The sequence below is a fragment of the Oryzias melastigma genome, linkage group LG21 (genome assembly GCF_002922805.2).
Source record: "Oryzias melastigma strain HK-1 linkage group LG21, ASM292280v2, whole genome shotgun sequence".
Lineage (NCBI taxonomy): Eukaryota > Metazoa > Chordata > Actinopteri > Beloniformes > Adrianichthyidae > Oryzias > Oryzias melastigma.
The window spans coordinates 23,728,793-23,740,086 of NC_050532.1; the positions used below are offsets into that span (position 1 = coordinate 23,728,793).

General features: G+C 35.0%; 1 protein-coding gene across 2 annotated transcripts in view; it reads left to right on the forward strand.

Moving 5' to 3' along the window:
- Positions 1 to 6,323: 6,323 nt before the first annotated feature.
- Positions 6,324 to 11,294, forward strand: part of si:ch73-116o1.2 (ras-related protein M-Ras) — a 16,035-nt gene continuing 11,064 nt past the window's right edge. The window contains exon 1 of one of the 2 annotated variants that reach the window (XM_024286938.2): positions 6,324 to 6,662. The gene's annotated coding sequence lies outside the window, so the exon portion shown is untranslated. The remainder of the gene's footprint in view (positions 6,663 to 11,294) is intronic. The other variant, XM_024286937.2, reaches the window with a different exon arrangement.

Consider the following 11,294-nt stretch of genomic DNA (forward strand, 5'->3'; position numbering starts at 1 on the left):
CCCCAGAGAATGAATTATTAAATTAAAAACGTATTATGAGGCATTGTAAATATTTTAGTAACATTTTTAGTCATTTAAATGTTAATGTATTTCTGTATTGTGTTAGACATCCCACCTTATTAGATCAAAATCTCTTTATTCAAATAAAAAATCTCCTTTCACTTAGATCGTTAAATCTACATTTTTCGGTCAAAAGACAAAAAATGAACAGAAGTCGTCCTCTTGGTTTGTTCTGGTCATATATAAAGGCCAAGTGGGCAGCATCAAAACCTCATCAATTATTAAAATGTGCTCATGTGGTTAAACAGGAACTCTGAAACCGCCTGAAAGACCCAAATACAGGAAGTAGACAAACCTGGTTAGTCAGTTCCGATCACTATCATGTTTTTTTCAACACTGTTGGGCATTTAATAGTTTCGGAGATTTCACCAACTTCCTTTAATTTCTAAAGACACAAGTTTTTTTTCAGGATGAAAATCTGACGGATGTTGAAGAGGCCAAATGCTTCAGTGTTAAAAAATAACTCAATGAGGAACATTCTGTATTTAACAAGTTCTTGTGGCATTTTTCTGATGAAAAATAAAATAAAACAGCATTTCTGAGTATGTCTTTGGTCAAATCATTGTACATGAGCAGAAAAAAAAGCAGTTTGAACAATTTTGTAGTTGTTCTTTCCAATCTGCAGGCCACAAACTCACAGCTCCGCCCCTTTCTGATGCATTCACCTGCAGACAAATAGATTCGTGTACGTCTTCATTTTCCTCGTATGAGTTGACTTTTGGCTCAAAACTGATATTGCTCGCCATTTTAGTTGCACCGGTAATGTTAGATTGGAGGTGTGAGGAGCTGTAAGTTAGCAGGAGAGAGTCTAAACAAAAGGGCTGATGGGAAATGAAAGCAGACTCAAAGATCCCGCCCACAACTCAGAGGCAAATCCCTGATAAACTTCTGCCGCTCTGCAGAAACTGTCTTAAAAAAAAGACATTTTTTTTTAAGATTTTGGCTGAAAACAGGATAATCATAATTACTAGACCACTGGTAATGAGTTTTACAATACATCAAATATGATTAAGCTTTGAAAAATTCTACAGAAAACAAGGTGCTTCATGATTACAGTCTAATTTGGTAAAAACAAACTAAAATGTGTGAATTTTATTTTCGGTGAGGTGTTAGTCAAAAAAAATGTGCTGTGGTGGAAGGAGGAACTAAATGAAAAGTGTGAAGATTAGGAGGAGGCAACTGGATGGAGAAAAATGTCACGTTTTAAGAAGAAAACAAAAATTAAAGACAGATTCAAGTCATCTTTTGATTGTGATTATGCTGTTTTAGCCAAAATCCTTCAATTTTCTAGGTCAGAGAGGCAAACATTTTAATTTTTGTAATCCTGTAAGTTGTGGGTGGGACTGTCGGGGCGAAGCAACCCCGCCCCACTTCCCCTTGGAGTTTGTAGATTTATATTTTCTACACCACAAATAGGATTTTTTTTAAACTGCGCTGTTTCATCTGGTCCTGATTCACAACAAATTGAATGAACAAAAAATTAAAAAATACATTATTTAATTTTCTTTATTTCTTTTTCCTTTATGAGCAAAAACCCACACAAAAACACGCCATTTTCACAGCAGGTTGGTTATTGGTGTCACGTGAAAGAGCGACAAAGTACAAAAACAGGGAACTAGTAGCTTTACAATGTCATCTTTAGCATCTTTTGAACATTGTTTGGTAAAACTTCAAAGATGTTTCTCTGAAAGTCACATAAAAAAGTACAACAATGCTGAAGTGACCTATTTAAAATGTTTAAATTCCTCTCTCTTTGTCATTGTATTCATAAAACAATCACAGACAGAATAGAATGTCCTGTTTCATTTTCCCTCAAGCCCCACTTATGAAGAGACTCCTGCTGATTGACTCGTCTCTGTTTCCATGGAGACAGAGTGGAGCTGTGTTTTCAACATGGAGGCGGTCAGACTATCCAACGACAACGTACAAGCACATTCCTGAAAAGTTTTGTAAAATTGAATTAGCAAACAATGTCAAATATATACTTTTCCACTTAATGCATTTACCTGCAAATAAATTATTTTCTTTTTTTGTGTGAGTTAAAGTTGAATGGGTACCCTCTTTCCAGACGTGAAGATTAGAATATATATATATATATATATATATATATATATATATATATATTCTAAGGAATTGTTCCTCTTACAGACAATAAGAGTATAAATAGAAATTAAAGGTTGTCAAGCAAACACACAACACTTAACAATACTTTCACTTCCTCTTTAGCATTGCTCGCCATTTCTGCTGCCATAAATTGCTCAAGTGTCACAGCAGGGTGAACTTTTAATGCTTTTATTTTTACAATAATTTCTTTTTCAATTGTACTCATAGACATTTGTTGGTTTACAATAAGCTGGAGTTGGATTAACTTGGATTGAGGTTGACCTAAATTTATAAATGTATTTATTCATGTTTAGTTTTCTCTATATAGCTGTGAGAACTTCCAGAAATCTTTTATTCTTTAAAGACTCTGATTATCTCTTGAGCTATTTCAAAAGCATTTTCAGTGGTTTTTTAACTATAAATATGTCATTTTTAGCCAAAATCAAGAAATCTGTGTCGTTTTCTAGAACGTAATTTTTACAGTTTTGTAATAGTTTAAACAAAAAAAAAATTTGGGGAGTAATATATATACTCCATCATCATAAAAATGGTATTAAATGTGCATAAAACACCAAAACACATGATTGTTATTGGAATGGGTCATTAAATATTTCAACAAGATGTATTTTACGAGACATCAACATTACTAAAAGACTGTAAACTGCCTTTCAAAGAAGCTGCTGATTAAAAAACTTGTGAGTACTAATCACTGGGGCTTTAATGATTCACTTTAATAATTCCATTCATATAATAATTTGTGGTTGCCGATACAATTCATAGTCGATTTATAGTTTGTTTTGAACGATCCGATTCATTGACCTAAGATCAATCCAAGTTTCAAGTTTCAAGTTTCAAGTTTATTTGTGTAGTTCCCATTTGTACAATTAACACATTATACAGTAAAAAAACAAACAACCAATAAAAAAAGGAATAGGCAGAAGCTTATTAAGCTTATTCAATGCCTCTCCTTGAACACTAAACAATATCTATGCTGATCAACAAAGAATTAAATATGAAAGAAAAAACAATTTACAAATACAAATTACATATGCATGTTGTAGTCATTCAAACATTTACGTTTGAAACTTTTTTTAAACTGCAAAAGTGAAGAACTTAATTTTAACTCATCACTTTATTGATTCCCAATTGAAGCCCAATGAGGCAAATTGAATTTGTGATATTGGGCTATATAAATAAAATTGAATTGAATTGAATTGAATTGAATTGAATTGAATTGAATTGAATTGAATTGAATTCCATAATTTTACTCCAAGAACTGAAACACATCTCATCTTAGCATTGGTACGAGCTTTAACCTGTACAAAACAATAAAGACCTCTTAAATTATACTTACTAACCCTTAAAGTAAATAGCTTCTGTATATTTTTTGGAACCAAATTATGTTTTACTCTATATACAATTTCTAATACCTTGATGTAAACAATTTCCTTTAATTTTAAACTATTATTCAGACAAAATAAAGAATTTGTTGGCTCACAATATCCTGTTCTGTTGACTATTCTAATAGCCTTTTTTTGTAACTTAACCAATGATTAAATTATAGTTTTCCCAGCATTTCCCCAGATCTCTGCACAATATTAAAGATTAGGAACGACTAATGAACAATAACCAAGAAACAAACTCCTTTTGTTCAATGCATCACGGATTTTAAACAGAATACCGATAGATCTAGAGACTTTGTGTTTTATATGATTTATATGAGATTTCCAAGACAATTTATCATCTATTATTACTCCTAAAAACTTTATTTCTTTAACACATTGGATTTCTACCTCATTTAAATATAATTTAACATTTTCAACCTTTCTATTTCCAGAAAATATCATACATTTGGTTTTGTTTTCATTCAGAGATAACTTGTTATAGTCAAACCATTTTTTAACCAAATTAAATTCCTGTTTGACAACATTCAACAACTCAACAATATTTTGTCCTGAACAAAACATATTAGTGTCATCAGCAAACATAATGAATTTCAACTTTTTTGACATCAAAAAAATATCATTAATGTAAATTGAAAACAACTTTGGTCCGAGAACAGAACCTTGTGGGAGTCCACAAAAAATATTTCCTAAATCAGAATCTGTATTGTTAATGGTTACATATTGAACCCGATTTTCCAAATAACTTCTTAGCCAATGATGTGTTTTACCCCGAAGTCCATAATATTCACATTTTTGTAACAGAAGGGAGTGATCAATGGTATCAAATGCTTTGCTTAAATCAACAAAAACAGCTATTGTATTTAGTTTTTGATCAATAGCAGTTGCAACATTTTCCACAAACTCCATCACAGCATGTGCAGTTGAGCAGTTACTCCTAAATCCATACTGGCTCTCATTTAATAAATCATATTTATTCAAAAAAGCATCAAGTCTAACTGCAAAGAGTTTTTCCAAAATTTTAGAAAACTGTGGTAGAAGTGAAACTGGTCTATAGTTTGATACGGTTTCCTTATTACCATTTTTATAAATCGGAACCACCTTAGCAACTTTCATCAGGTCTGGAACGACACCACTAGAGAAAGATTTATTGCAGATATAAGTAAGTGGTTCGAGAATACTGTGAATGACTTCCTTAATGAGGGACATGTCGATACCATGATAGTCAGTAGATTTTTTACTTTTCCATTTGGTGAACAACTTCAAGAACGTCGCTTGGACTTACTCCACTCAGAAACATTGTGTTCATATTGCAATCTACTTTGCTTTTCATGTCACTCACAACCGGTATCTTTTCAGCCAATTTAGCACCAACATTTACAAAGAAATTGTTAAACTCATTAACTATTTCCTGTTTGTCCTCAATAGTCACTTTATCTTTTTTAATATAATTTGGAAAACAGTTGTCTTTTTTCTTTTCTATTACGTTATTGATTACTTTCCAGGTACATCTAATATCTTTCACATATCTCTGCAGTAACTTGTCATAATAGGATCTAATCCAGGACACCTTTAACCATTCAACAATTTCAATTTAACAATTTAATTTAATTTAACAATTTAACTCACTGAAACCATTGTGACTCAGAGAAAAATACCTGGTACTGAACAGTGCAGGTGAATTCCTTGTGTTTCTTCAAGATGATCAACTGTAAATTAAACATGTGTACAAACAAAAAAGTAAACAAGAATGAATGGAAACTCCATTCATATTTTAGTTTCATACATTTCAGCCCACTGATGTTTTTATACTTAAAAGTAATAGAGAAGGAACAAGGATTGAAAATTTGTTGCTACCGTCACATGTGTGGTGTCTGCTGTGATGGGACTTGGTCGTTTTTACTTTGAAGTAAAATAAACCAATCATGTCAAATGGTATGAGCCAAGATAGATGATCAGTTTATCTCATTTTGAAACAATTTTAAAGGTATAGGTCGATTTGATTCTGCCTCAAAAGGATTGATCTGGTTGGATGTAAGGATAACTTGATAAATCGATTTATGGAGCTAAATTGAGGCCAATATTATTTGAAACCCAAAATAAACAAATTCTAAAAAATGTTGGTATTTGGCCCCCAAAAAAGTAAAATGCCCTAAACTTTTGGTTTAAATTTAAATATTTTCAGCTTCAAACGTTCATTGTTTTATGTGTCAAAACTCAAAATGTCAATTTAGGAACTTTTTTTTCAGTTTTAATTTTTTTCACTTTCAGCTCTTTTTCATTTTCGATTTTGACATTTTCAGATCTGAAAATGAAAAAAAAGAAGATTTGAAAGTGAAAAAAATATTTGAACATGAAAAAAAGATTTGAAACAGCAAAAAAATAATTAAAAAAAAGTTTTGAAATGGAAATTTTGAGTTTTGAAACCTAAAAAAACAGAAACTTTGAAATTTGGGTTTCAGATAATATTGACCTCAATTTAGCTCCATACACCCTTCCATCGAAACAAATAAGCGTCTGATGCTGATTCAACCTGTCTTGCATATTTTTAAATTTAGGGAAATTAATCATTTTCATAATTCTAACTTAATCTTTTGTTTATTACTTCAATCTTTGATTTTTGTCATATTCTTTTCGAATTAACTTTTTTCCTCTCACAACCCAAACCCCCTCCCACAGAATTTGTCAGAACTATCCCTTTAAAAAGTCTTCGCAGGGGAACAGTCCATTTCTCTAAAAAAGGGGGAACTCCCGCACTCCTTCTGCAGATGAAATAAAGAAAAGGAGAACAAGAAAAACTCGAAACGTATTCAGTGACTGTGCTTTTGACTCATACTTGACAAGGAGACACACAACTCTCCTAGAACCAACTTTATTTCTTCATGAATACATTTTTAATCGCCACGGGGGCGTCCTATTTATAGCATCAGCTGTTGCAATCCAAAGATTAGCTGCTCGGCGTGTCGTTCGGCAGATGTGGGCAGCACAGTCCCGGTTGAAGGGCGGTGGTGGTTTAAAGCCGAGGAAGACGGCGAGGAGGACGAAGATGTTGGCGTGAGAACGTCTATAGGTCGGGGTGGAAAGAAGCTCCTGAAGGTAAGCGATTTAGAGAGGCTAGCTTGTTTAAACGAGGCGCGTGCCGAGGAGCTCTTTTATTTTTGCTAACTTAGAAATGAAGCTAATCCGTTACTCTACAGTTCTGACGTTTTTTTTTCTTCCCACAAACCCTCACGGGCCTGGGCAGTCTGTGACAAAAATCCCCCGTGGCCACGAGAGAAAAACATAAATACAATATAACATATTTTCCCCATTTTGGAGAAAATTGAATTATTTTTTCACCTGCTGTTTTCGTGCTAAAAAAAAAGGGAATTGTGGGGGATTTGTGCTGTGGAGATGAAGCAGATTGTTATGCGTCAAATCATAGCATGATGTTCAGGAAAGCCGCATTCTTAATGGTTATTCACCATTAAAGGAAGTCGGTGGGAGGCTTGACTTTTTGGCGACATAATCTTCACTAAAAAAACCTGATTATGATGCTTTGATAACATCCTCTTTCCAGAAAATCATTATTTTAAACCAACAGGTTGCAGGTTCAAAGGCCTGCTGGTGTTATAATCTTATATTGAAATATTCGGTTCTGGAGCTAACACTTCCTTTATTCAAGTGTGCAAAATAACACCTTTTTCCCCTTCATTTAAACATGTGGTTTTCTACTTGATGCGTTACAAGGTGTCCAGTGAAAATAAATTTAGCATCAGCCGTTCAGTGTGCGCATGTGCATTAGACACCTCACAGGTTGGGTGAGAAAAGCAGTCAGAAATGTTGGTTGGTATTAATAGATGAGATTAACCATTTTCTAGATAATAAAAAAATATAAAATATGCAGGGAAAAAACAAACAAACAAACAAATGAGATTATATCCACAGTGCCTTCTTACACTCTATAATCATTTTGATCTATTTTCTAAGCATTCCTAGTGGTATTTTAAATATGATTATGCTTTTATTTATTTTTTTTTTAAACAACAAAACTTGTTTTCTAGGACATAGTTTCTGCAGAACGGCAGGAGTTCATTAGAAATTCGCCTCCGAGTTGTGGGCGGGACTGTTGGTGACAAGCAACCCCGCCCTTGTCCCGTTTCTGAGAGCTCTCTGTTTACATGCTTTTCCTGCGAGCTTACAGCCCTTCATACCCCCAACCTAACATTACTGGTGCAACAAAAATGGCTAGCAATATCGTAGCTATCCAGTCATAAAGATGCCATCTCGGACGAGGAAAATGTCATCAAAATTTAATAGTCGACTAATCCCCGATTATCATTTTTTGATTGGTTGGCTCATCGGATCATGTGTAGACTGGATGTCAAACGCACACCTTAACCATCATTAGCTTTAAACTTTAAGCTTTAAATCAACTAAAAATAAATACAATTAAGATGATGGTTTATGAAAAGTTTAATAATCATGCAGCTTCTTTCCTTCATTCGTTTCTGGCATTAAAACAAGACTTAAATCAAATGAGGTTGGCTTCTAAAACAAAGGAACTATTTTTGACAAAAAATAAACTTTTTGTCTCACTAGTTGACACTAACTATAGAATTGCGCAAATTGCTTTTTTGATAATAAATTCGCTGAATGGAAACCCCACAATTTTGAAATAAAAACAAAGTTTTTACGCTTACTAGAGGAGGTAGTTTTTGGGGCTTATCGAAATAAGCCCCATGTTTTCCAAAACTGCAATGGAAACACTTCTTGAATTAAGTTCGCTTATTGATAGGAAGTGACTGCGCTGCATGGCGGGTGCCATGAGAAGTCCAAGACAGCTCATTATAAGTTGTGTATCATTTGCAATCATTGGATCCACAGCTTCTCTGTAAAAACACCAAGATTTCCTCATCGCTTCATCTGTTGTAGCCGCACTTTTGCAGCTTCTAGCCTGAATAAGATGCAGTACATCTGCTTTGAAAGAAGAGGATGAGGATGCGACAGAAACTTGAATGGATCTATTCATGTTTTCAAACAGAAAAAAGGGTCGAGCTGCTTACTTTACATTTCTTGAATTTTGATCAAGTTTTGTGCATGTGTGTAATGGAAACGCAACTACAGACTCAAATATAACAAGTGCATTTTGTGGTGCTGAGCGCTCACAACTTCACTACATTGTGACTATATAATTTTAAACTGTACGATGCGCTTGTTCGTGGCAGGAAAGTTAGCATTTCTACTTGTTTTGCAGAAAGACTTGATCTCTTTTAAGAGCAGATGTTCCCTTCAGCAAAAACATTTAACTCCAATGGGGTAGGGGGTTGCATGAATGCACAAAAAACATAGGTTTTCTCTCTGTTTGCGCTAATGTTAGCTTAGCTTACCTAGACGATGATCCCTCTTCAATGTTATCGTAGTCAGTCACAACGTGCTTTCTCTTTAGGTGTTCATGCATGATCATAGTGCTGCCATGGAACACAATTTATGCTATGCAGATATTGTCTTGGACACTTTTGTCTTTTATTATTATTTTTGTTTTTTATATTTTATTTATTTGGACTCCCACAAGAAAAAAGGTATAAAAAAATGCATAAAAAAGTAGGTGCAGGAAGATGCAAAAAACCCATGTGAGCTTATATTAAAGCCTCTACCTAATAGAACTTTAAATTAACATAAGATACAATTTTATAGATTCACAATTATACACTTTACACATCTTAAAAATAAAACAAAAAAATTTTGATTTCATAATACAGTCAATTTATCATCAGATTGCCTTAAACGTAAAAAAAAAAAAGTTTCCCACTTTCAAGCTCCGCTGGGGTGTTGTTATGGTACCAGAGTCTTCCGAGAACTTCCTGTGACATTACTACTGACATGTATTAACACTACTGTGCATGTGTCAAAGAAAATAGTAGACGTTGCTGTGGAAACAAGCACCATAGTTTTGAGATTTAAAGAAGAAGAAGAAGAAAAAAGACTAATCGACTATTAAATTAGTCGTCGATTATTTTGAATAGTCGACCCGACAGTGACTAATTGACTAATCGTGGCAGCCCTTGTCAAAATACTGGAAATTTTCTTTGTATTTGTCCTCAATCGTCATAAAAATGCCAAAATACAATTTCCATCTGAATGGGTCTCTTAGTCACATTTTTTTCATAAATTTAGAATAAAATTTATACCATTCTGTTTCCAATGAGAGGATGGAAACATATCGACATACTAAAGAAAGTGTCTTCAAGTGATGATAAAAGTTTCTCCTCTGTCCCACAAAGAACCTCGTGACTGAAGTTGAAAACCGGACAAAAAACAAAAAGCCACACATTCACTTAGCACTCATACGACACCCCCTCCCACGCACCATTCCGCCTCCATCCAGCAGGAAACAGCTGTCAGCTGGCTGAAGTTCATCCTGCCCCGCTTGCCACAATGGAGGGAAGGAAAAGGTTTCCTTCCTTTCCAAAGCCAACCAGTTGGTCTGCAGCAGTCACCCAGCCAGGCAGAGCTGGGAATTTCTCAACCATATTGTTTTTTTTTTTACTTTATTAACACCTATCTTTAGATTGACAGCCAAAGACTAATACTCTCTTTTCATAAACTATGTATCTTAGAGTAAAGTAGATCCTGAGGTGACTCCATGTACCCGTTTCTGTACCCGCTGTGGCTAACTCACGTCATTCGCTGAAGACAAGTCGGGTCACAACCCCACAGGGTGTGTCAGGATTTCCCTCAGCAAAGAAGTGTGCACCGCCCAACAACACAACACAAACTATGAGCCTGCCCCTCTGTAGCTTCAATCCAGCTGAACTGACAGCACATCTGAGGAAAGGCATGGCTTCTACTGCCCCCCACTCCCTCCATGATCAGACAAAGCCACTTCTGACTTTTAGTTGTGTTGCAACACAAAACTACAAGACAGAATAACTTCCTTCCTGTAGAGTCCATTTCAACCGCAACTTAGACAGCCCTACAATAACGTCAAAAATAAATAAATGAGGTCTTTATTTCTCCTGACTTTATCCACCACCAAGACACCAAAACTATTGTAGTCGGGGATTATTTGATCAAAAATGATGCACGAGAAAATGACATGAACTGAGCCTCTCTTTAAGGACCGATTCCAATGCAAATTGTGTTTTAACATGTTCTTGTAGCTTTTTTTTTCTGATGATGGAGGACATTTATTAAGTAAATTGAGTATGGACCACAAACTGCCTGCTCCGCTTTATTCTGACCCATGAAGGTCTTTGTTTTCCTCGTTTGAGCTGATATCTTGCTCAAAACTGTACGGATGGAAAGCTCTAGTATTACTCGCTGTTTTTGTTGCACCGATAATTGAAGGTTGGGGGCGTGAGAGGCTGTAAGCTAGTGGGAGAGCATGCAAACAGATCTCTCTGTAACAGGGAGGGGAAGAAGGTTAAGTCGTGGTCCAAACTAATATCCCAGAATTGTTTCTTTTCTAGTTATTTAGCAAGGAATCCATTTCTACACCAGTTTGTGTGATTCTCCTTTGACCTGATATTCTCCTACAGGATTTCAGGTTTAGTGTCGAGTTTATGGAGTTCTGGCACGGCACACAGCTGTCCCAGACCATTGCACTTCTTCTACCATGTTCAACTGTTGTGATGCACTTTGTTTTCCTGAAATGTGTTGGTTTGACTTGAGGATGGAGCATGGAAGCCAGAAATCTTTAGGGGTCATCTGAGGACTGTTATTTTTCTCTTGGCCAGTCACAGACGA